We start from the raw sequence: 22,311 nt of genomic DNA on the forward strand, positions 1-22,311 counted from the left end.
TCTGCTCTGGGTGTGCTACTTTGCCCTAGAGCTGAAAGGCACAACGTGCAGGCTTCTTTCCAAAGGGCGAGTTGGGCCCCACAGCATCTTGCTTCCAGCTCTTTGGGAAGCTAAGAAACAACTCGCTCTGCACAGTGCTCTTACAGCCTAGTGGGAACATCTCTTCCAAAGGCCTGTGAAACGCAGTTTCTTTGCAGGCCTGATCTGGCTGAAGTAGGACTTCTGCTCTGGGTGTGCTACTTTGTCCTAGAGCTGAAAGGCAGAACGTGCAGGCTTCTTTCCAAAGGGCGAGTTGGGCCCCACAGCATCTTGCTTCCAGCTCTTTGGGAAGCTAAGAAACAACTCGCTCTGCACAGTGCTCTTACAGCCTAGTGGGAACATCTCTTCCAAAGGCCTGTGAAACGCAGTTTCTTTGCAGGCCTGATCTGGCTGAAGTTGGACTTCTGCTCTGGGTGTGCTACTTTGCCCTAGAGCTGAAAGGCACAACGTGCAGGCTTCCTTCTAAAGGGCGAGTTGGGCCCCACAGCATCTTGCTTCCAGCTCTTTGGGAAGCTAAGAAACAACTCGCTCTGCACAGTGCTCTTACAGCCTACCGGGAACATCTCTTCCAAAGGCCTGTGAAACGCAGTTTCTTTTCAGGCCTGATCTGGCTGAAGTAGGACTTCTGCTCTGGGTGTGCTACTTTGCCCTAGAGGTGAAAGGCACAACGTGCAGGCTTCTTTCCAAAGGGCGAGTTGGGCCCCACAGCATCTTGCTTCCAGCTCTTTGGGAAGCAAAGAAACAACTCGCTCTGCACAGTGCTCTTACAGCCTAGTGGGAACATCTCTTCCAAAGGCCTGTGAAACGCAGTTTCTTTGCAGGCCTGATCTGGCTGAAGTAGGACTTCTGCTCTGGGTGTGCTACTTTGCCCTAGAGCTGAAAGGCAAAACGTGCAGGCTTCTTTCCAAAGGGCGAGTTGGGCCCCACAGCATCTTGCTTCCAGCTCTTTGGGAAGCTAAGAAACAACTCGCTCTGCACAGTGCTCTTACAGCCTAGTGGGAACATCTCTTCTAAAGGCCTGTGAAACGCAGTTTCTTTGCAGGCCTGATCTGGCTGAAGTAGGACTTCTGCTCTGGGTGTGCTACTTTGCCCTAGAGCTGAAAGGCACAACGCGCAGGCTTCTTTCCAAAGGGCGAGTTGGGCCCCACAGCATCTTGCTTCCAGCTCTTTGGGAAGCTAAGAAACAACTCGCTCTGCACAGTGCTCTTACAGCCTACCGGGAACATGTCTTCCAAAGGCCTGTGAAACGCAGTTTCTTTGCAGGCCTGATCTGGCTGAAGTAGGACTTCTGCTCTGGGTGTGCTACTTTGCCCTAGAGCTGAAAGGCACAACGTGCAGGCTTCTTTCCAAAGGGCGAGTTGGGCCCCACAGCATCTTGCTTCCAGCTCTTTGGGAAGCTAAGAAACAACTCGCTCTGCACAGTGCTCTTACAGCCTAGTGGGAACATCTCTTCCAAAGGCCTGTGAAACGCAGTTTCTTTGCAGGCCTGATCTGGCTGAAGTAGGACTTCTGCTCTGGGTGTGCTACTTTGTCCTAGAGCTGAAAGGCACAACGTGCAGGCTTCTTTCCAAAGGGCGAGTTGGGCCCCACAGCATCTTGCTTCCAGCTCTTTGGGAAGCTAAGAAACAACTCGCTCTGCACAGTGCTCTTACAGCCTAGTGGGAACATCTCTTCTAAAGGCCTGTGAAACGCAGTTTCTTTGCAGGCCTGATCTGGCTGAAGTAGGACTTCTGCTCTGGGTGTGCTACTTTGCCCTAGAGCTGAAAGGCACAACGTGCAGGCTTCTTTCCAAAGGGCGAGTTGGGCCCCACAGCATCTTGCTTCCAGCTCTTTGGGAAGCTAAGAAACAACTCGCTCTGCACAGTGCTCTTACAGCCTACCGGGAACATGTCTTCCAAAGGCCTGTGAAACGCAGTTTCTTTGCAGGCCTGATCTGGCTGAAGTAGGACTTCTGCTCTGGGTGTGCTACTTTGCCCTAGAGCTGAAAGGCACAACGTGCAGGCTTCTTTCCAAAGGGCGAGTTGGGCCCCACAGCATCTTGCTTCCAGCTCTTTGGGAAGCTAAGAAACAACTCGCTCTGCACAGTGCTCTTACAGCCTAGTGGGAACATCTCTTCCAAAGGCCTGTGAAACGCAGTTTCTTTGCAGGCCTGATCTGGCTGAAGTAGGACTTCTGCTCTGGGTGTGCTACTTTGCCCTAGAGCTGAAAGGCACAACGTGCAGGCTTCTTTCCAAAGGGCGAGTTGGGCCCCACAGCATCTTGCTTCCAGCTCTTTGGGAAGCTAAGAAACAACTCGCTCTGCACAGTGCTCTTACAGCCTAGTGGGAACATGTCTTCCAAAGGCCTGTGAAACGCAGTTTCTTTGCAGGCCTGATCTGGCTGAAGTAGGACTTCTGCTCTGGGTGTGCTACTTTGCCCTAGAGCTGAAAGGCACAACGTGCAGGCTTCTTTCCAAAGGGCGAGTTGGGCCCCACAGCATCTTGCTTCCAGCTCTTTGGGAAGCTAAGAAACAACTCGCTCTGCACAGTGCTCTTACAGCCTAGTGGGAACATCTCTTCCAAAGGCCTGTGAAACGCAGTTTCTTTGCAGGCCTGATCTGGCTGAAGTAGGACTTCTGCTCTGGGTGTGCTACTTTGCCCTAGAGCTGAAAGGCACAACGTGCAGGCTTCTTTCCAAAGGGCGAGTTGGGCCCCACAGCATCTTGCTTCCAGCTCTTTGGGAGGCTAAGAAACAACTCGCTCTGCACAGTGCTCTTACAGCCTACCGGGAACATCTCTTCCAAAGGCCTGTGAAATGCAGTTTCTTTGCAGGCCTGATCTGGCTGAAGTAGGACTTCTGCTCTGGGTGTGCTACTTTGCCCTAGAGCTGAAAGGCACAACGCGCAGGCTTCTTTCCAAAGGGCGAGTTGGGCCCCACAGCATCTTGCTTCCAGCTCTTTGGGAAGCTAAGAAACAACTCGCTCTGCACAGTGCTCTTACAGCCTACCGGGAACATCTCTTCCAAAGGCCTGTGAAACGCAGTTTCTTTGCAGGCCTGATCTGGCTGAAGTAGGACTTCTGCTCTGGGTGTGCTACTTTGCCCTAGAGCTGAAAGGCACAACGTGCAGGCTTCTTTCCAAAGGGCGAGTTGGGCCCCACAGCATCTTGCTTCCAGCTCTTTGGGAAGCAAAGAAACAACTCGCTCTGCACAGTGCTCTTACAGCCTAGTGGGAACATCTCTTCCAAAGGCCTGTGAAACGCAGTTTCTTTGCAGGCCTGATCTGGCTGAAGTAGGACTTCTGCTCTGGGTGTGCTACTTTGCCCTAGAGCTGAAAGGCACAACGTGCAGGCTTCTTTCCAAAGGGCGAGTTGGGCCCCACAGCATCTTGCTTCCAGCTCTTTGGGAAGCTAAGGAACAACTCGCTCTGCACAGTGCTCTTACAGCCTTGTGGGAACATCTCTTCCAAAGGCCTGTGAAACGCAGTTTCTTTGCAGGCCTGATCTGGCTGAAGTAGGACTTCTGCTCTGGGTGTGCTACTTTGCCCTAGAGCTGAAAGGCACAACGTGCAGGCTTCTTTCCAAAGGGCGAGTTGGGCCCCACAGCATCTTGCTTCCAGCTCTTTGGGAAGCAAAGAAACAACTCGCTCTGCACAGTGCTCTTACAGCCTAGTGGGAACATCTCTTCCAAAGGCCTGTGAAACGCAGTTTCTTTGCAGGCCTGATCTGGCTGAAGTAGGACTTCTGCTCTGGGTGTGCTACTTTGCCCTAGAGCTGAAAGGCACAACGTGCAGGCTTCTTTCCAAAGGGCGAGTTGGGCCCCACAGCATCTTGCTTCCAGCTCTTTGGGAAGCTAAGGAACAACTCGCTCTGCACAGTGCTCTTACAGCCTAGTGGGAACATCTCTTCCAAAGGCCTGTGAAACACAGTTTCTTTGCAGGCCTGATCTGGCTGAAGTAGGACTTCTGCTCTGGGTGTGCTACTTTGCCCTAGAGCTGAAAGGCACAACGTGCAGGCTTCTTTCCAAAGGGCGAGTTGGGCCCCACAGCATCTTGCTTCCAGCTCTTTGGGAAGCTAAGGAACAACTCGCTCTGCACAGTGCTCTTACAGCCTACCGGGAACATCTCTTCCAAAGGCCTGTGAAACGCAGTTTCTTTGCAGGCCTGATCTGGCTGAAGTAGGACTTCTGCTCTGGGTGTGCTACTTTGCCCTAGAGCTGAAAGGCACAACGCGCAGGCTTCTTTCCAAAGGGCGAGTTGGGCCCCACAGCATCTTGCTTCCAGCTCTTTGGGAAGCTAAGAAACAACTCGCTCTGCACAGTGCTCTTACAGCCTAGTGGGAACATCTCTTCCAAAGGCCTGTGAAACGCAGTTTCTTTGCAGGCCTGATCTGGCTGAAGTAGGACTTCTGCTCTGGGTGTGCTACTTTGCCCTAGAGCTGAAAGGCACAACGTGCAGGCTTCTTTCCAAAGGGCGAGTTGGGCCCCACAGCATCTTGCTTCCAGCTCTTTGGGAAGCTAAGAAACAACTCGCTCTGCACAGTGCTCTTACAGCCTAGTGGGAACATCTCTTCCAAAGGCCTGTGAAACGCAGTTTCTTTGCAGGCCTGATCTGGCTGAAGTAGGACTTCTGCTCTGGGTGTGCTACTTTGCCCTAGAGCTGAAAGGCACAACGTGCAGGCTTCTTTCCAAAGGGCGAGTTGGGCCCCACAGCATCTTGCTTCCAGCTCTTTGGGAAGCTAAGAAACAACTCGCTCTGCACAGTGCTCTTACAGCCTAGTGGGAACATCTCTTCCAAAGGCCTGTGAAACGCAGTTTCTTTGCAGGCCTGATCTGGCTGAAGTAGGACTTCTGCTCTGGGTGTGCTACTTTGCCCTAGAGCTGAAAGGCACAACGTGCAGGCTTCTTTCCAAAGGGCGAGTTGGGCCCCACAGCATCTTGCTTCCAGCTCTTTGGGAAGCTAAGAAACAACTCGCTCTGCACAGTGCTCTTACAGCCTAGTGGGAACATCTCTTCCAAAGGCCTGTGAAACGCAGTTTCTTTGCAGGCCTGATCTGGCTGAAGTAGGACTTCTGCTCTGGGTGTGCTACTTTGCCCTAGAGCTGAAAGGCACAACGTGCAGGCTTCTTTCCAAAGGGCGAGTTGGGCCCCACAGCATCTTGCTTCCAGCTCTTTGGGAAGCTAAGAAACAACTCGCTCTGCACAGTGCTCTTACAGCCTACCGGGAACATCTCTTCCAAAGGCCTGTGAAACGCAGTTTCTTTGCAGGCCTGATCTGGCTGAAGTAGGACTTCTGCTCTGGGTGTGCTACTTTGCCCTACAGCTGAAAGGCACAACGTGCAGGCTTCTTTCCAAAGGGCGAGTTGGGCCCCACAGCATCTTGCTTCCAGCTCTTTGGGAAGCTAAGAAACAACTCGCTCTGCACAGTGCTCTTACAGCCTAGTGGGAACATCTCTTCCAAAGGCCTGTGAAATGCAGTTTCTTTGCAGGCCTTATCTGGCTGAAGTAGGACTTCTGCTCTGGGTGTGCTACTTTGCCCTAGAGCTGAAAGGCACAACGTGCAGGCTTCTTTCCAAAGGGCGAGTTGGGCCCCACAGCATCTTGCTTCCAGCTCTTTGGGAAGCTAAGAAACAACTCGCTCTGCACAGTGCTCTTACAGCCTAGTGGGAACATCTCTTCCAAAGGCCTGTGAAACGCAGTTTCTTTGCAGGCCTGATCTGGCTGAAGTAGGACTTCTGCTCTGGGTGTGCTACTTTGCCCTAGAGCTGAAAGGCACAACGTGCAGGCTTCTTTCCAAAGGGCGAGTTGGGCCCCACAGCATCTTGCTTCCAGCTCTTTGGGAAGCTAAGAAACAACTCGCTCTGCACAGTGCTCTTACAGCCTAGTGGGAACATCTCTTCCAAAGGCCTGTGAAACGCAGTTTCTTTGCAGGCCTGATCTGGCTGAAGTAGGACTTCTGCTCTGGGTGTGCTACTTTGCCCTAGAGCTGAAAGGCACAACGTGCAGGCTTCTTTCCAAAGGGCGAGTTGGGCCCCACAGCATCTTGCTTCCAGCTCTTTGGGAAGCTAAGAAACAACTCGCTCTGCACAGTGCTCTTACAGCCTAGTGGGAACATCTCTTCCAAAGGCCTGTGAAACGCAGTTTCTTTGCAGGCCTGATCTGGCTGAAGTAGGACTTCTGCTCTGGGTGTGCTAATTTGCCCTAGAGCTGAAAGGCACAACGTGCAGGCTTCTTTCCAAAGGGCGAGTTGGGCCCCACAGCATCTTGCTTCCAGCTCTTTGGGAAGCTAAGAAACAACTCGCTCTGCACAGTGCTCTTACAGCCGAGTGGGAACATCTCTTCCAAAGGCCTGTGAAACGCAGTTTCTTTGCAGGCCTGATCTGGCTGAAGTAGGACTTCTGCTCTGGGTGTGCTACTTTGCCCTAGAGCTGAAAGGCACAACGTGCAGGCTTCTTTCCAAAGGGCGAGTTGGGCCCCACAGCATCTTGCTTCCAGCTCTTTGGGAAGCTAAGAAACAACTCGCTCTGCACAGTGCTCTTACAGCCTAGTGGGAACATCTCTTCCAAAGGCCTGTGAAACGCAGTTTCTTTGCAGGCCTGATCTGGCTGAAGTAGGACTTCTGCTCTGGGTGTGCTACTTTGCCCTAGAGCTGAAAGGCACAACGTGCAGGCTTCTTTCCAAAGGGCGAGTTGGGCCCCACAGCATCTTGCTTCCAGCTCTTTGGGAGGCTAAGAAACAACTCGCTCTGCACAGTGCTCTTACAGCCTACCGGGAACATCTCTTCCAAAGGCCTGTGAAACGCAGTTTCTTTGCAGGCCTGATCTGGCTGAAGTAGGACTTCTGCTCTGGGTGTGCTACTTTGCCCTAGAGCTGAAAGGCACAACGTGCAGGCTTCTTTCCAAAGGGCGAGTTGGGCCCCACAGCATCTTGCTTCCAGCTCTTTGGGAAGCTAAGAAACAACTCGCTCTGCACAGTGCTCTTACAGCCTACCGGGAACATCTCTTCCAAAGGCCTGTGAAACGCAGTTTCTTTGCAGGCCTGATCTGGCTGAAGTAGGACTTCTGCTCTGGGTGTGCTACTTTGCCCTAGAGCTGAAAGGCACAACGTGCAGGCTTCTTTCCAAAGGGCGAGTTGGGCCCCACAGCATCTTGCTTCCAGCTCTTTGGGAAGCAAAGAAACAACTCGCTCTGCACAGTGCTCTTACAGCCTAGTGGGAACATCTCTTCCAAAGGCCTGTGAAACGCAGTTTCTTTGCAGGCCTGATCTGGCTGAAGTAGGACTTCTGCTCTGGGTGTGCTACTTTGCCCTAGAGCTGAAAGGCACAACGTGCAGGCTTCTTTCCAAAGGGCGAGTTGGGCCCCACAGCATCTTGCTTCCAGCTCTTTGGGAAGCTAAGAAACAACTCGCTCTGCACAGTGCTCTTACAGCCTACCGGGAACATCTCTTCCAAAGGCCTGTGAAACGCAGTTTCTTTGCAGGCCTGATCTGGCTGAAGTAGGACTTCTGCTCTGGGTGTGCTACTTTGCCCTAGAGCTGAAAGGCACAACGTGCCGGCTTCTTTCCAAAGGGCGAGTTGGGCCCCACAGCATCTTGCTTCCAGCTCTTTGGGAAGCTAAGAAACAACTCGCTCTGCACAGTGCTCTTACAGCCTAGTGGGAACATCTCTTCCAAAGGCCTGTGAAACGCAGTTTCTTTGCAGGCCTGATCTGGCTGAAGTAGGACTTCTGCTCTGGGTGTGCTACTTTGTCCTAGAGCTGAAAGGCACAACGTGCAGGCTTCTTTCCAAAGGGCGAGTTGGGCCCCACAGCATCTTGCTTCCAGCTCTTTGGGAAGCTAAGAAACAACTCGCTCTGCACAGTGCTCTTACAGCCTACCGGGAACATGTCTTCCAAAGGCCTGTGAAACGCAGTTTCTTTGCAGGCCTGATCTGGCTGAAGTAGGACTTCTGCTCTGGGTGTGCTACTTTGCCCTAGAGCTGAAAGGCACAACGTGCAGGCTTCTTTCCAAAGGGCGAGTTGGGCCCCACAGCATCTTGCTTCCAGCTCTTTGGGAAGCTAAGAAACAACTCGCTCTGCACAGTGCTCTTACAGCCTAGTGGGAACATCTCTTCCAAAGGCCTGTGAAACGCAGTTTCTTTGCAGGCCTGATCTGGCTGAAGTAGGACTTCTGCTCTGGGTGTGCTACTTTGCCCTAGAGCTGAAAGGCACAACGTGCAGGCTTCTTTCCAAAGGGCGAGTTGGGCCCCACAGCATCTTGCTTCCAGCTCTTTGGGAAGCTAAGAAACAACTCGCTCTGCACAGTGCTCTTACAGCCTACCGGGAACATGTCTTCCAAAGGCCTGTGAAACGCAGTTTCTTTGCAGGCCTGATCTGGCTGAAGTAGGACTTCTGCTCTGGGTGTGCTACTTTGCCCTAGAGCTGAAAGGCACAACGTGCAGGCTTCTTTCCAAAGGGCGAGTTGGGCCCCACAGCATCTTGCTTCCAGCTCTTTGGGAAGCTAAGAAACAACTCGCTCTGCACAGTGCTCTTACAGCCTAGTGGGAACATCTCTTCCAAAGGCCTGTGAAACGCAGTTTCTTTGCAGGCCTGATCTGGCTGAAGTAGGACTTCTGCTCTGGGTGTGCTACTTTGCCCTAGAGCTGAAAGGCACAACGTGCAGGCTTCTTTCCAAAGGGCGAGTTGGGCCCCACAGCATCTTGCTTCCAGCTCTTTGGGAAGCTAAGAAACAACTCGCTCTGCACAGTGCTCTTACAGCCTACCGGGAACATGTCTTCCAAAGGCCTGTGAAACGCAGTTTCTTTGCAGGCCTGATCTGGCTGAAGTAGGACTTCTGCTCTGGGTGTGCTACTTTGCCCTAGAGCTGAAAGGCACAACGTGCAGGCTTCTTTACAAAGGGCGAGTTGGGCCCCACAGCATCTTGCTTCCAGCTCTTTGGGAAGCTAAGAAACAACTCGCTCTGCACAGTGCTCTTACAGCCTACCGGGAACATCTCTTCCAAAGGCCTGTGAAACGCAGTTTCTTTGCAGGCCTGATCTGGCTGAAGTAGGACTTCTGCTCTGGGTGTGCTACTTTGCCCTAGAGCTGAAAGGCACAACGTGCAGGCTTCTTTCCAAAGGGCGAGTTGGGCCCCACAGCATCTTGCTTCCAGCTCTTTGGGAAGCTAAGAAACAACTCGCTCTGCACAGTGCTCTTACAGCCTAGTGGGAACATCTCTTCCAAAGGCCTGTGAAACGCAGTTTCTTTGCAGGCCTGATCTGGCTGAAGTAGGACTTCTGCTCTGGGTGTGCTACTTTGCCCTAGAGCTGAAAGGCACAACGTGCAGGCTTCTTTCCAAAGGGCGAGTTGGGCCCCACAGCATCTTGCTTCCAGCTCTTTGGGAAGCTAAGAAACAACTCGCTCTGCACAGTGCTCTTACAGCCTCGTGGGAACATCTCTTCCAAAGGCCTGTGAAACGCAGTTTCTTTGCAGGCCTGATCTGGCTGAAGTAGGACTTCTGCTCTGGGTGTGCTACTTTGCCCTAGAGCTGAAAGGCACAACGTGCAGGCTTCTTTCCAAAGGGCGAGTTGGGCCCCACAGCATCTTGCTTCCAGCTCTTTGGGAAGCTAAGAAACAACTCGCTCTGCACAGTGCTCTTACAGCCTACCGGGAACATCTCTTCCAAAGGCCTGTGAAACGCAGTTTCTTTGCAGGCCTGATCTGGCTGAAGTAGGACTTCTGCTCTGGGTGTGCTACTTTGCCCTAGAGCTGAAAGGCACAACGTGCAGGCTTCTTTCCAAAGGGCGAGTTGGGCCCCACAGCATCTTGCTTCCAGCTCTTTGGGAAGCTAACAAACAACTCGCTCTGCACAGTGCTCTTACATCCTACCGGGAACATCTCTTCCAAAGGCCTGTGAAACGCAGTTTCTTTGCAGGCCTGATCTGGCTGAAGTAGGACTTCTGCTCTGGGTGTGCTACTTTGCCCTAGAGCTGAAAGGCACAACGTGCAGGCTTCTTTCCAAAGGGCGAGTTGGGCCCCACAGCATCTTGCTTCCAGCTCTTTGGGAAGCTAAGAAACAACTCGCTCTGCACAGTGCTCTTACAGCCTACCGGGAACATGTCTTCCACAGGCCTGTGAAACGCAGTTTCTTTGCAGGCCTGATCTGGCTGAAGTAGGACTTCTGCTCTGGGTGTGCTACTTTGCCCTAGAGCTGAAAGGCACAACGTGCAGGCTTCTTTCCAAAGGGCGAGTTGGGCCCCACAGCATCTTGCTTCCAGCTCTTTGGGAAGCTAAGAAACAACTCGCTCTGCACAGTGCTCTTACAGCCTAGTGGGAACATCTCTTCCAAAGGCCTGTGAAACGCAGTTTCTTTGCAGGCCTGATCTGGCTGAAGTAGGACTTCTGCTCTGGGTGTGCTACTTTGCCCTAGAGCTGAAAGGCACAACGTGCAGGCTTCTTTCCAAAGGGCGAGTTGGGCCCCACAGCATCTTGCTTCCAGCTGTTTGGGAAGCTAAGAAACAACTCGCTCTGCACAGTGCTCTTACAGCCTAGTGGGAACATCTCTTCCAAAGGCCTGTGAAACGCAGTTTCTTTGCAGGCCTGATCTGGCTGAAGTAGGACTTCTGCTCTGGGTGTGCTACTTTGCCCTAGAGATGAAAGGCACAACGTGTAGGCTTCTTTCCAAAGGGTGAGTTGGGCCCCACAGCATCTTGCTTCCAGCTCTTTGGGAAGCTAAGAAACAACTCGCTCTGCACAGTGCTCTTACAGCCTAGTGGGAACATCTCTTCCAAAGGCCTGTGAAACGCAGTTTCTTTGCAGGCCTGATCTGGCTGAAGTAGGACTTCTGCTCTGGGTGTGCTACTTTGCCCTAGAGCTGAAAGGCACAACGTGCAGGCTTCTTTCCAAAGGGCGAGTTGGGCCCCACAGCATCTTGCTTCCAGCTCTTTGGGAAGCTAAGAAACAACTCGCTCTGCACAGTGCTCTTACAGCCTAGTGGGAACATCTCTTCCAAAGGCCTGTGAAATGCAGTTTCTTTGCAGGCCTCATCTGGCTGAAGTAGGACTTCTGCTCTGGGTGTGCTACTTTGCCCTAGAGCTGAAAGGCACAACGTGCAGGCTTCTTTCCAAAGGGCGAGTTGGGCCCCACAGCATCTTGCTTCCAGCTCTTTGGGAAGCTAAGAAACAACTCGCTCTGCACAGTGCTCTTACAGCCTACCGGGAACATGTCTTCCAAAGGCCTGTGAAACGCAGTTTCTTTGCAGGCCTGATCTGGCTGAAGTAGGACTTCTGCTCTGGGTGTGCTACTTTGCCCTAGAGCTGAAAGGCACAACGTGCAGGCTTCTTTCCAAAGGGCGAGTTGGGCCCCACAGCATCTTGCTTCCAGCTCTTTGGGAAGCTAAGAAACAACTCGCTCTGCACAGTGCTCTTACAGCCTACCGGGAACATCTCTTCCAAAGGCCTTTGAAACGCAGTTTCTTTGCAGGCCTGATCTGGCTGAAGTAGGACTTCTGCTCTGGGTGTGCTACTTTGCCCTAGAGCTGAAAGGCACAACGTGCAGGCTTCTTTCCAAAGGGCGAGTTGGGCCCCACAGCATCTTGCTTCCAGCTCTTTGGGAAGCTAAGAAACAACTCGCTCTGCTCAGTGCTCTTACAGCCTACCGGGAACATGTCTTCCAAAGGCCTGTGAAACGCAGTTTCTTTGCAGGCCTGATCTGGCTGAAGTAGGACTTCTGCTCTGGGTGTGCTACTTTGCCCTAGAGCTGAAAGGCACAACGTGCAGGCTTCTTTCCAAAGGGCGAGTTGGGCCCCACAGCATCTTGCTTCCAGCTCTTTGGGAAGCTAAGAAACAACTCGCTCTGCACAGTGCTCTTACAGCCTACCGGGAACATGTCTTCCAAAGGCCTGTGAAACGCAGTTTCTTTGCAGGCCTGATCTGGCTGAAGTAGGACTTCTGCTCTGGGTGTGCTACTTTGCCCTAGAGCTGAAAGGCACAACGTGCAGGCTTCTTTCCAAAGGGCGAGTTGGGCCCCACAGCATCTTGCTTCCAGCTCTTTGGGAAGCTAAGAAACAACTCGCTCTGCACAGTGCTCTTACAGCCTAGTGGGAACATCTCTTCCAAAGGCCTGTGAAACGCAGTTTCTTTGCAGGCCTGATCTGGCTGAAGTAGGACTTCTGCTTGGGTGTGCTACTTTGCCCTAGAGCTGAAAGGCACAACGTGCAGGCTTCTTTCCAAAGGGCGAGTTGGGCCCCACAGCATCTTGCTTCCAGCTCTTTGGGAAGCTAAGAAACAACTCGCTCTGCACAGTGCTCTTACAGCCTAGTGGGAACATCTCTTCCAAAGGCCTGTGAAACGCAGTTTCTTTGCAGGCCTGATCTGGCTGAAGTAGGACTTCTGCTCTGGGTGTGCTACTTTGCCCTAGAGCTGAAAGGCACAACGTGCAGGCTTCTTTCCAAAGGGCGAGTTGGGCCCCACAGCATCTTGCTTCCAGCTCTTTGGGAAGCTAAGAAACAACTCGCTCTGCACAGTGCTCTTACAGCCTAGTGGGAACATCTCTTCCAAAGGCCTGTGAAACGCAGTTTCTTTGCAGGCCTGATCTGGCTGAAGTAGGACTTCTGCTCTGGGTGTGCTACTTTGCCCTAGAGCTGAAAGGCACAACGTGCAGGCTTCTTTCCAAAGGGCGAGTTGGGCCCCACAGCATCTTGCTTCCAGCTCTTTGGGAAGCTAAGAAACAACTCGCTCTGCACAGTGCTCTTACAGCCTACCGGGAACATGTCTTCCAAAGGCCTGTGAAACGCAGTTTCTTTGCAGGCCTGATCTGGCTGAAGTAGGACTTCTGCTCTGGGTGTGCTACTTTGCCCTAGAGCTGAAAGGCACAACGTGCAGGCTTCTTTCCAAAGGGCGAGTTGGGCCCCACAGCATCTTGCTTCCAGCTCTTTGGGAAGCTAAGAAACAACTCGCTCTGCACAGTGCTCTTACAGCCTACCGGGAACATCTCTTCCAAAGGCCTGTGAAACGCAGTTTCTTTGCAGGCCTGATCTGGCTGAAGTAGGACTTCTGCTCTGGGTGTGCTACTTTGCCCTAGAGCTGAAAGGCACAACGTGCAGGCTTCTTTCCAAAGGGCGAGTTGGGCCCCACAGCATCTTGCTTCCAGCTCTTTGGGAAGCTAAGAAACAACTCGCTCTGCACAGTGCTCTTACAGCCTACCGGGAACATGTCTTCCAAAGGCCTGTGAAACGCAGTTTCTTTGCAGGCCTGATCTGGCTGAAGTAGGACTTCTGCTCTGGGTGTGCTACTTTGCCCTAGAGCTGAAAGGCACAACGTGCAGGCTTCTTTCCAAAGGGCGAGTTGGGCCCCACAGCATCTTGCTTCCAGCTCTTTGGGAAGCTAAGAAACAACTCGCTCTGCACAGTGCTCTTACAGCCTACCGGGAACATGTCTTCCAAAGGCCTGTGAAACGCAGTTTCTTTGCAGGCCTGATCTGGCTGAAGTAGGACTTCTGCTCTGGGTGTGCTACTTTGCCCTAGAGCTGAAAGGCACAACGTGCAGGCTTCTTTCCAAAGGGCGAGTTGGGCCCCACAGCATCTTGCTTCCAGCTCTTTGGGAAGCTAAGAAACAACTCGCTCTGCACAGTGCTCTTACAGCCTACCGGGAACATGTCTTCCAAAGGCCTGTGAAACGCAGTTTCTTTGCAGGCCTGATCTGGCTGAAGTAGGACTTCTGCTCTGGGTGTGCTACTTTGCCCTAGAGCTGAAAGGCACAACGTGCAGGCTTCTTTCCAAAGGGCGAGTTGGGCCCCACAGCATCTTGCTTCCAGCTCTTTGGGAAGCTAAGAAACAACTCGCTCTGCACAGTGCTCTTACAGCCTACCGGGAACATGTCTTCCAAAGGCCTGTGAAACGCAGTTTCTTTGCAGGCCTGATCTGGCTTAAGTAGGACTTCTGCTCTGGGTGTGCTACTTTGCCCTAGAGCTGAAAGGCACAACGTGCAGGCTTCTTTCCAAAGGGCGAGTTGGGCCCCACAGCATCTTGCTTCCAGCTCTTTGGGAAGCTAACAAACAACTCGCTCTGCACAGTGCTCTTACATCCTACCGGGAACATCTCTTCCAAAGGCCTGTGAAACGCAGTTTCTTTGCAGGCCTGATCTGGCTGAAGTAGGACTTCTGCTCTGGGTGTGCTACTTTGCCCTAGAGCTGAAAGGCACAACGTGCAGGCTTCTTTCCAAAGGGCGAGTTGGGCCCCACAGCATCTTGCTTCCAGCTCTTTGGGAAGCTAAGAAACAACTCGCTCTGCACAGTGCTCTTACAGCCTACCGGGAACATGTCTTCCACAGGCCTGTGAAACACAGTTTCTTTGCAGGCCTGATCTGGCTGAAGTAGGACTTCTGCTCTGGGTGTGCTACTTTGCCCTAGAGCTGAAAGGCACAACGTGCAGGCTTCTTTCCAAAGGGCGAGTTGGGCCCCACAGCATCTTGCTTCCAGCTCTTTGGGAAGCTAAGAAACAACTCGCTCTGCACAGTGCTCTTACAGCCTAGTGGGAACATCTCTTCCAAAGGCCTGTGAAACGCAGTTTCTTTGCAGGCCTGATCTGGCTGAAGTAGGACTTCTGCTCTGGGTGTGCTACTTTGCCCTAGAGCTGAAAGGCACAACGTGCAGGCTTCTTTCCAAAGGGCGAGTTGGGCCCCACAGCATCTTGCTTCCAGCTGTTTGGGAAGCTAAGAAACAACTCGCTCTGCACAGTGCTCTTACAGCCTAGTGGGAACATCTCTTCCAAAGGCCTGTGAAACGCAGTTTCTTTGCAGGCCTGATCTGGCTGAAGTAGGACTTCTGCTCTGGGAGTGCTACTTTGCCCTAGAGATGAAAGGCACAACGTGTAGGCTTCTTTCCAAAGGGCGAGTTGGGCCCCAAAGCATCTTGCTTCCAGCTCTTTGGGAAGCTAAGAAACAACTCGCTCTGCACAGTGCTCTTACAGCCTAGTGGGAACATCTCTTCCAAAGGCCTGTGAAACGCAGTTTCTTTGCAGGCCTGATCTGGCTGAAGTAGGACTTCTGCTCTGGGTGTGCTACTTTGCCCTAGAGCTGAAAGGCACAACGTGCAGGCTTCTTTCCAAAGGGCGAGTTGGGCCCCACAGCATCTTGCTTCCAGCTCTTTGGGAAGCTAAGAAACAACTCGCTCTGCACAGTGCTCTTACAGCCTAGTGGGAACATCTCTTCCAAAGGCCTGTGAAATGCAGTTTCTTTGCAGGCCTCATCTGGCTGAAGTAGGACTTCTGCTCTGGGTGTGCTACTTTGCCCTAGAGCTGAAAGGCACAACGTGCAGGCTTCTTTCCAAAGGGCGAGTTGGGCCCCACAGCATCTTGCTTCCAGCTCTTTGGGAAGCTAAGAAACAACTCGCTCTGCACAGTGCTCTTACAGCCTACCGGGAACATGTCTTCCAAAGACCTGTGAAACGCAGTTTCTTTGCAGGCCTGATCTGGCTGAAGTAGGACTTCTGCTCTGGGTGTGCTACTTTGCCCTAGAGCTGAAAGGCACAACGTGCAGGCTTCTTTCCAAAGGGCGAGTTGGGCCCCACAGCATCTTGCTTCCAGCTCTTTGGGAAGCTAAGAAACAACTCGCTCTGCACAGTGCTCTTACAGCCTACCGGGAACATCTCTTCCAAAGGCCTGTGAAACGCAGTTTCTTTGCAGGCCTGATCTGGCTGAAGTAGGACTTCTGCTCTGGGTGTGCTACTTTGCCCTAGAGCTGAAAGGCACAACGTGCAGGCTTCTTTCCAAAGGCCGAGTTGGGCCACACAGCATCTTGCTTCCAGCTCTTTGGGAAGCTAAGAAACAACTCGCTCTGCACAGTGCTCTTACAGCCTACCGGGAACATGTCTTCCAAAGGCCTGTGAAACGCAGTTTCTTTGCAGGCCTGATCTGGCTGAAGTAGGACTTCTGCTCTGGGTGTGCTACTTTGCCCTAGAGCTGAAAGGCACAACGTGCAGGCTTCTTTCCAAAGGGCGAGTTGGGCCCCACAGCATCTTGCTTCCAGCTCTTTGGGAAGCTAAGAAACAACTCGCTCTGCACAGTGCTCTTACAGCCTACCGGGAACATCTCTTCCAAAGGCCTTTGAAACGCATTTTCTTTGCAGGCCTGATCTGGCTGAAGTAGGACTTCTGCTCTGGGTGTGCTACTTTGCCCTAGAGCTGAAAGGCACAACGTGCAGGCTTCTTTCCAAAGGGCGAGTTGGGCCCCACAGCATCTTGCTTCCAGCTCTTTGGGAAGCTAAGAAACAACTCGCTCTGCACAGTGCTCTTACAGCCTACCGGGAAAATCTCTTCCAAAGGCCTGTGAAACGCAGTTTCTTTGCAGGCCTGATCTGGCTGAAGTAGGACTTCTGCTCTGGGTGTGCTACTTTGCCCTAGAGCTGAAAGGCACAACGTGCAGGCTTCTTTCCAAAGGGCGAGTTGGGCCCCACAGCATCTTGCTTCCAGCTCTTTGGGAAGCTAAGAAACAACTCGCTCTGCACAGTGCTCTTACAGCCTACCGGGAACATGTCTTCCAAAGGCCTGTGAAACGCAGTTTCTTTGCAGGCCTGATCTGGCTGAAGTAGGACTTCTGCTCTGGGTGTGCTACTTTGCCCTAGAGCTGAAAGGCACAACGTGCAGGCTTCTTTCCAAAGGGCGAGTTGGGCCCCACAGCATCTTGCTTCCAGCTCTTTGGGAAGCTAAGAAACAACTCGCTCTGCACAGTGCTCTTACAGCCTACCGGGAACATCTCTTCCAAAGGCCTGTGAAACGCAGTTTCTTTGCAGGCCTGATCTGGCTGAAGTAGGACTTCTGCTCTGGGTGTGCTACTTTGCCCTAGAGCTGAAAGGCACAACGTGCAGGCTTCTTTCCAAAGGGCGAGTTGGGCCCCACAGCATCTTGCTTCCAGCTCTTTGGGAAGCTAAGAAACAACTCGCTCTGCACAGTGCTCTTACAGCCTAGTGGGAACATCTCTTCCAAAGGCCTGTGAAACGCAGTTTCTTTGCAGGCCTGATCTGGCTGAAGTAGGACTTCTGCTCTGGGTGTGCTACTTTGCCCTAGAGCTGAAAGGCACAACGTGCAGGCTTCTTTCCAAAGGGCGAGTTGGGCCCCACAGCATCTTGCTTCCAGCTCTTTGGGAAGCTAAGAAACAACTCGCTCTGCACAGTGCTCTTACAGCCTCGTGGGAACATCTCTTCCAAAGGCCTGTGAAACGCAGTTTCTTTGCAGGCCTGATCTGGCTGAAGTAGGACTTCTGCTCTGGGTGTGCTACTTTGCCCTAGAGCTGAAAGGCACAACGTGCAGGCTTCTTTCCAAAGGGCGAGTTGGGCCCCACAGCATCTTGCTTCCAGCTCTTTGGGAAGCTAAGAAACAACTCGCTCTGCACAGTGCTCTTACAGCCTACCGGGAACATGTCTTCCAAAGGCCTGTGAAACGCAGTTTCTTTGCAGGCCTGATCTGGCTGAAGTAGGACTTCTGCTCTGGGTGTGCTACTTTGCCCTAGAGCTGAAAGGCACAACGTGCAGGCTTCTTTCCAAAGGGCGAGTTGGGCCCCACAGCATCTTGCTTCCAGCTCTTTGGGAAGCTAAGAAACAACTCGCTCTGCACAGTGCTCTTACAGCCTACCGGGAACATCTCTTCCAAAGGCCTGTGAAACGCAGTTTCTTTGCAGGCCTGATCTGGCTGAAGTAGGACTTCTGCTCTGGGTGTGCTACTTTGCCCTAGAGCTGAAAGGCACAACGTGCAGGCTTCTTTCCAAAGGGCGAGTTGGGCCCCACAGCATCTTGCTTCCAGCTCTTTGGGAAGCTAAGAAACAACTCGCTCTGCACAGTGCTCTTACAGCCTACCGGGAACATGTCTTCCACAGGCCTGTGAAACGCAGTTTCTTTGCAGGCCTGATCTGGCTGAAGTAGGACTTCTGCTCTGGGTGTGCTACTTTGCCCTAGAGCTGAAAGGCACAACGTGCAGGCTTCTTTCCAAAGGGCGAGTTGGGCCCCACAGCATCTTGCTTCCAGCTCTTTGGGAAGCTAACAAACAACTCGCTCTGCACAGTGCTCTTACATCCTACCGGGAACATCTCTTCCAAAGGCCTGTGAAACGCAGTTTCTTTGCAGGCCTGATCTGGCTGAAGTAGGACTTCTGCTCTGGGTGTGCTACTTTGCCCTAGAGCTGAAAGGCACAACGTGCAGGCTTCTTTCCAAAGGGCGAGTTGGGCCCCACAGCATCTTGCTTCCAGCTCTTTGGGAAGCTAAGAAACAACTCGCTCTGCACAGTGCTCTTACAGCCTACCGGGAACATGTCTTCCACAGGCCTGTGAAACGCAGTTTCTTTGCCGGCCTGATCTGGCTGAAGTAGGACTTCTGCTCTGGGTGTGCTACTTTGCCCTAGAGCTGAAAGGCACAACGTGCAGGCTTCTTTCCAAAGGGCGAGTTGGGCCCCACAGCATCTTGCTTCCAGCTCTTTGGGAAGCTAAGAAACAACTCGCTCTGCACAGTGCTCTTACAGCCTAGTGGGAACATCTCTTCCAAAGGCCTGTGAAACGCAGTTTCTTTGCAGGCCTGATCTGGCTGAAGTAGGACTTCTGCTCTGGGTGTGCTAGTTTGCCCTAGAGATGAAAGGCACAACGTGTAGGCTTCTTTCCAAAGGGCGAGTTGGGCCCCACAGCATCTTGCTTCCAGCTCTTTGGGAAGCTAAGAAACAACTCGCTCTGCACAGTGCTCTTACAGCCTACCGGGAACATGTCTTCCACAGGCCTGTGAAACGCAGTTTCTTTGCAGGCCTGATCTGGCTGAAGTAGGACTTCTGCTCTGGGTGTGCTACTTTGCCCTAGAGCTGAAAGGCACAACGTGCAGGCTTCTTTCCAAAGGGCGAGTTGGGCCCCACAGCATCTTGCTTCCAGCTGTTTGGGAAGCTAAGAAACAACTCGCTCTGCACAGTGCTCTTACAGCCTAGTGGGAACATCTCTTCCAAAGGCCTGTGAAACGCAGTTTCTTTGCAGGCCTGATCTGGCTGAAGTAGGACTTCTGCTCTGGGTGTGCTAGTTTGCCCTAGAGATGAAAGGCACAACGTGTAGGCTTCTTTCCAAAGGGCGAGTTGGGCCCCACAGCATCTTGCTTCCAGCTCTTTGGGAAGCTAAGAAACAACTCGCTCTGCACAGTGCTCTTACAGCCTAGTGGGAACATCTCTTCCAAAGGCCTGTGAAACGCAGTTTCTTTGCAGGCCTGATCTTGCTGAAGTAGGACTTCTGCTCTGGGTGTGCTACTTTGCCCTAGAGCTGAAAGGCACAACGTGCAGGCTTCTTTCCAAAGGGCGAGTTGGGCCCCACAGCATCTTGCTTCCAGCTCTTTGGGAAGCTAAGAAACAACTCGCTCTGCACAGTGCTCTTACAGCCTAGAGGGAACATCTCTTCCAAAGGCCTGTGAAATGCAGTTTCTTTGCAGGCCTCATCTGGCTGAAGTAGGACTTCTGCTCTGGGTGTGCTACTTTGCCCTAGAGCTGAAAGGCACAACGTGCAGGCTTCTTTCCAAAGGGCGAGTTGGGCCCCACAGCATCTTGCTTCCAGCTCTTTGGGAAGCTAAGAAACAACTCGCTCTGCACAGTGCTCTTACAGCCTACCGGGAACATGTCTTCCAAAGGCCTGTGAAACGCAGTTTCTTTGCAGGCCTGATCTGGCTGAAGTAGGACTTCTGCTCTGGGTGTGCTACTTTGCCCTAGAGCTGAAAGGCACAACGTGCAGGCTTCTTTCCAAAGGGCGAGTTGGGCCCCACAGCATCTTGCTTCCAGCTCTTTGGGAAGCTAAGAAACAACTCGCTCTGCACAGTGCTCTTACAGCCTACCGGGAACATGTCTTCCAAAGGCCTGTGAAACGCAGTTTCTTTGCAGGCCTGATCTGGCTGAAGTAGGACTTCTGCTCTGGGTGTGCTACTTTGCCCTAGAGCTGAAAGGCACAACGTGCAGGCTTCTTTCCAAAGGGCGAGTTGGGCCCCACAGCATCTTGCTTCCAGCTCTTTGGGAAGCTAAGAAACAACTCGCTCTGCACAGTGCTCTTACAGCCTACCGGGAACATGTCTTCCAAAGGCCTGTGAAACGCAGTTTCTTTGCAGGCCTGATCTGGCTGAAGTAGGACTTCTGCTCTGGGTGTGCTACTTTGCCCTAGAGCTGAAAGGCACAACGTGCAGGCTTCTTTCCAAAGGGCGAGTTGGGCCCCACAGCATCTTGCTTCCAGCTCTTTGGAAAGCTAAGAAACAACTCGCTCTGCACAGTGCTCTTACAGCCTAGTGGGAACATCTCTTCCAAAGGCCTGTGAAACGCAGTTTCTTTGCAGGCCCGATCTGGCTGAAGTAGGACTTCTGCTCTGGGTGTGCTACTTTGCCCTAGAGCTGAAAGGCACAACGTGCAGGCTTCTTTCCAAAGGGCGAGTTGGGCCCCACAGCATCTTGCTTCCAGCTCTTTGGGAAGCTAAGAAACAACTCGCTCTGCACAGTGCTCTTACAGCCTAGTGGGAACATCTCTTCCAAAGGCCTGTGAAACGCAGTTTCTTTGCAGGCCTGATCTGGCTGAAGTAGGACTTCTGCTCTGGGTGTGCTACTTTGCCCTAGAGCTGAAAGGCACAACGTGCAGGCTTCTTTCCAAAGGGCGAGTTGGGCCCCACAGCATCTTGCTTCCAGCTCTTTGGGAAGCTAAGAAACAACTCGCTCTGCACAGTGCTCTTACAGCCTACCGGGAACCTCTCTTCCAAAGGCCTGTGAAACGCAGTTTCTTTGCAGGCCTGATCTGGCAGAAGTAGGACTTCTGCTCTGGGTGTGCTACTTTGCCCTAGAGCTGAAAGGCACAACGTGCAGGCTTCTTTCCAAAGGGCGAGTTGGGCCCCACAGCATCTTGCTTCCAGCTCTTTGGGAAGCTAAGAAACAACTCGCTCTGCACAGTGCTCTTACAGCCTACCGGGAACCTCTCTTCCAAAGGCCTGTGAAACGCAGTTTCTTTGCAGGCCTGATCTGGCTGAAGTAGGACTTCTGCTCTGGGTGTGCTACTTTGCCCTAGAGCTGAAAGGCACAACGTGCAGGCTTCTTTCCAAAGGGCGAGTTGGGCCCCACAGCATCTTGCTTCCAGCTCTTTGGGAAGCTAAGAAACAACTCGCTCTGCACAGTGCTCTTACAGCCTAGTGGGAACATCTCTTCCAAAGGCCTGTGAAATGCAGTTTCTTTGCAGGCCTGATCTGGCTGAAGTAGGACTTCTGCTCTGGGTGTGCTACTTTGCCCTAGAGCTGAAAGGCACAACGTGCAGGCTTCTTTCCAAAAGGCGAGTTGGGCCCCACAGCATCTTGCTTCCAGCTCTTTGGGAAGCTAAGAAACAACTCGCTCTGCACAGTGCTCTTACAGCCTAGTGGGAACATCTCTTCCAAAGGCCTGTGAAACGCAGTTTCTTTGCAGGCCTGATCTGGCTGAAGTAGGACTTCTGCTCTGGGTGTGCTACTTTGCCCTAGAGCTGAAAGGCACAACGTGCAGGCTTCTTTCCAAAGGGCGAGTTGGGCCCCACAGCATCTTGCTTCCAGCTCTTTGGGAAGCTAAGAAACAACTCGCTCTGCACAGTGCTCTTACAGCCTAGTGGGAACATCTCTTCCAAAGGCCTGTGAAACGAAGTTTCTTTGCAGGCCTGATCTGGCTGAAGTAGGGCTTCTGCTCTGGGTGTGCTACTTTGCCCTAGAGCTGAAAGGCACAACGTGCAGGCTTCTTTCCAAAGGGCGAGTTGGGCCCCACAGCATCTTGCTTCCAGCTCTTTGGGAAGCTAAGAAACAACTCGCTCTGCACAGTGCTCTTACAGCCTACCGGGAACATCTCTTCCAAAGGCCTGTGAAACGCAGTTTCTTTGCAGGCCTGATCTGGCTGAAGTAGGACTTCTGCTCTGGGTGTGCTACTTTGCCCTAGAGCTGAAAGGCACAACGTGCAGGCTTCTTTCCAAAGGGCGAGTTGGGCCCCACAGCATCTTGCTTCCAGCTCTTTGGGAAGCTAAGAAACAACTCGCTCTGCACAGTGCTCTTACAGCCTACCGGGAACCTGTCTTCCAAAGGCCTGTGAAACGCAGTTTCTTTGCAGGCCTGATCTGGCTGAAGTAGGACTTCTGCTCTGGGTGTGCTACTTTGCCCTAGAGCTGAAAGGCACAACGTGCAGGCTTCTTTCCAAAGGGCGAGTTGGGCCCCACAGCATCTTGCTTCCAGCTCTTTGGGAAGCTAAGAAACAACTCGCTCTGCACAGTGCTCTTACAGCCTAGTGGGAACATCTCTTCCAAAGGCCTGTGAAACGCAGTTTCTTTGCAGGCCTGATCTGGCTGA

Source organism: Equus caballus, chromosome 28 (assembly GCF_041296265.1).
Source record: "Equus caballus isolate H_3958 breed thoroughbred chromosome 28, TB-T2T, whole genome shotgun sequence".
In the NCBI taxonomy this organism is placed as follows: domain Eukaryota; kingdom Metazoa; phylum Chordata; class Mammalia; order Perissodactyla; family Equidae; genus Equus; species Equus caballus.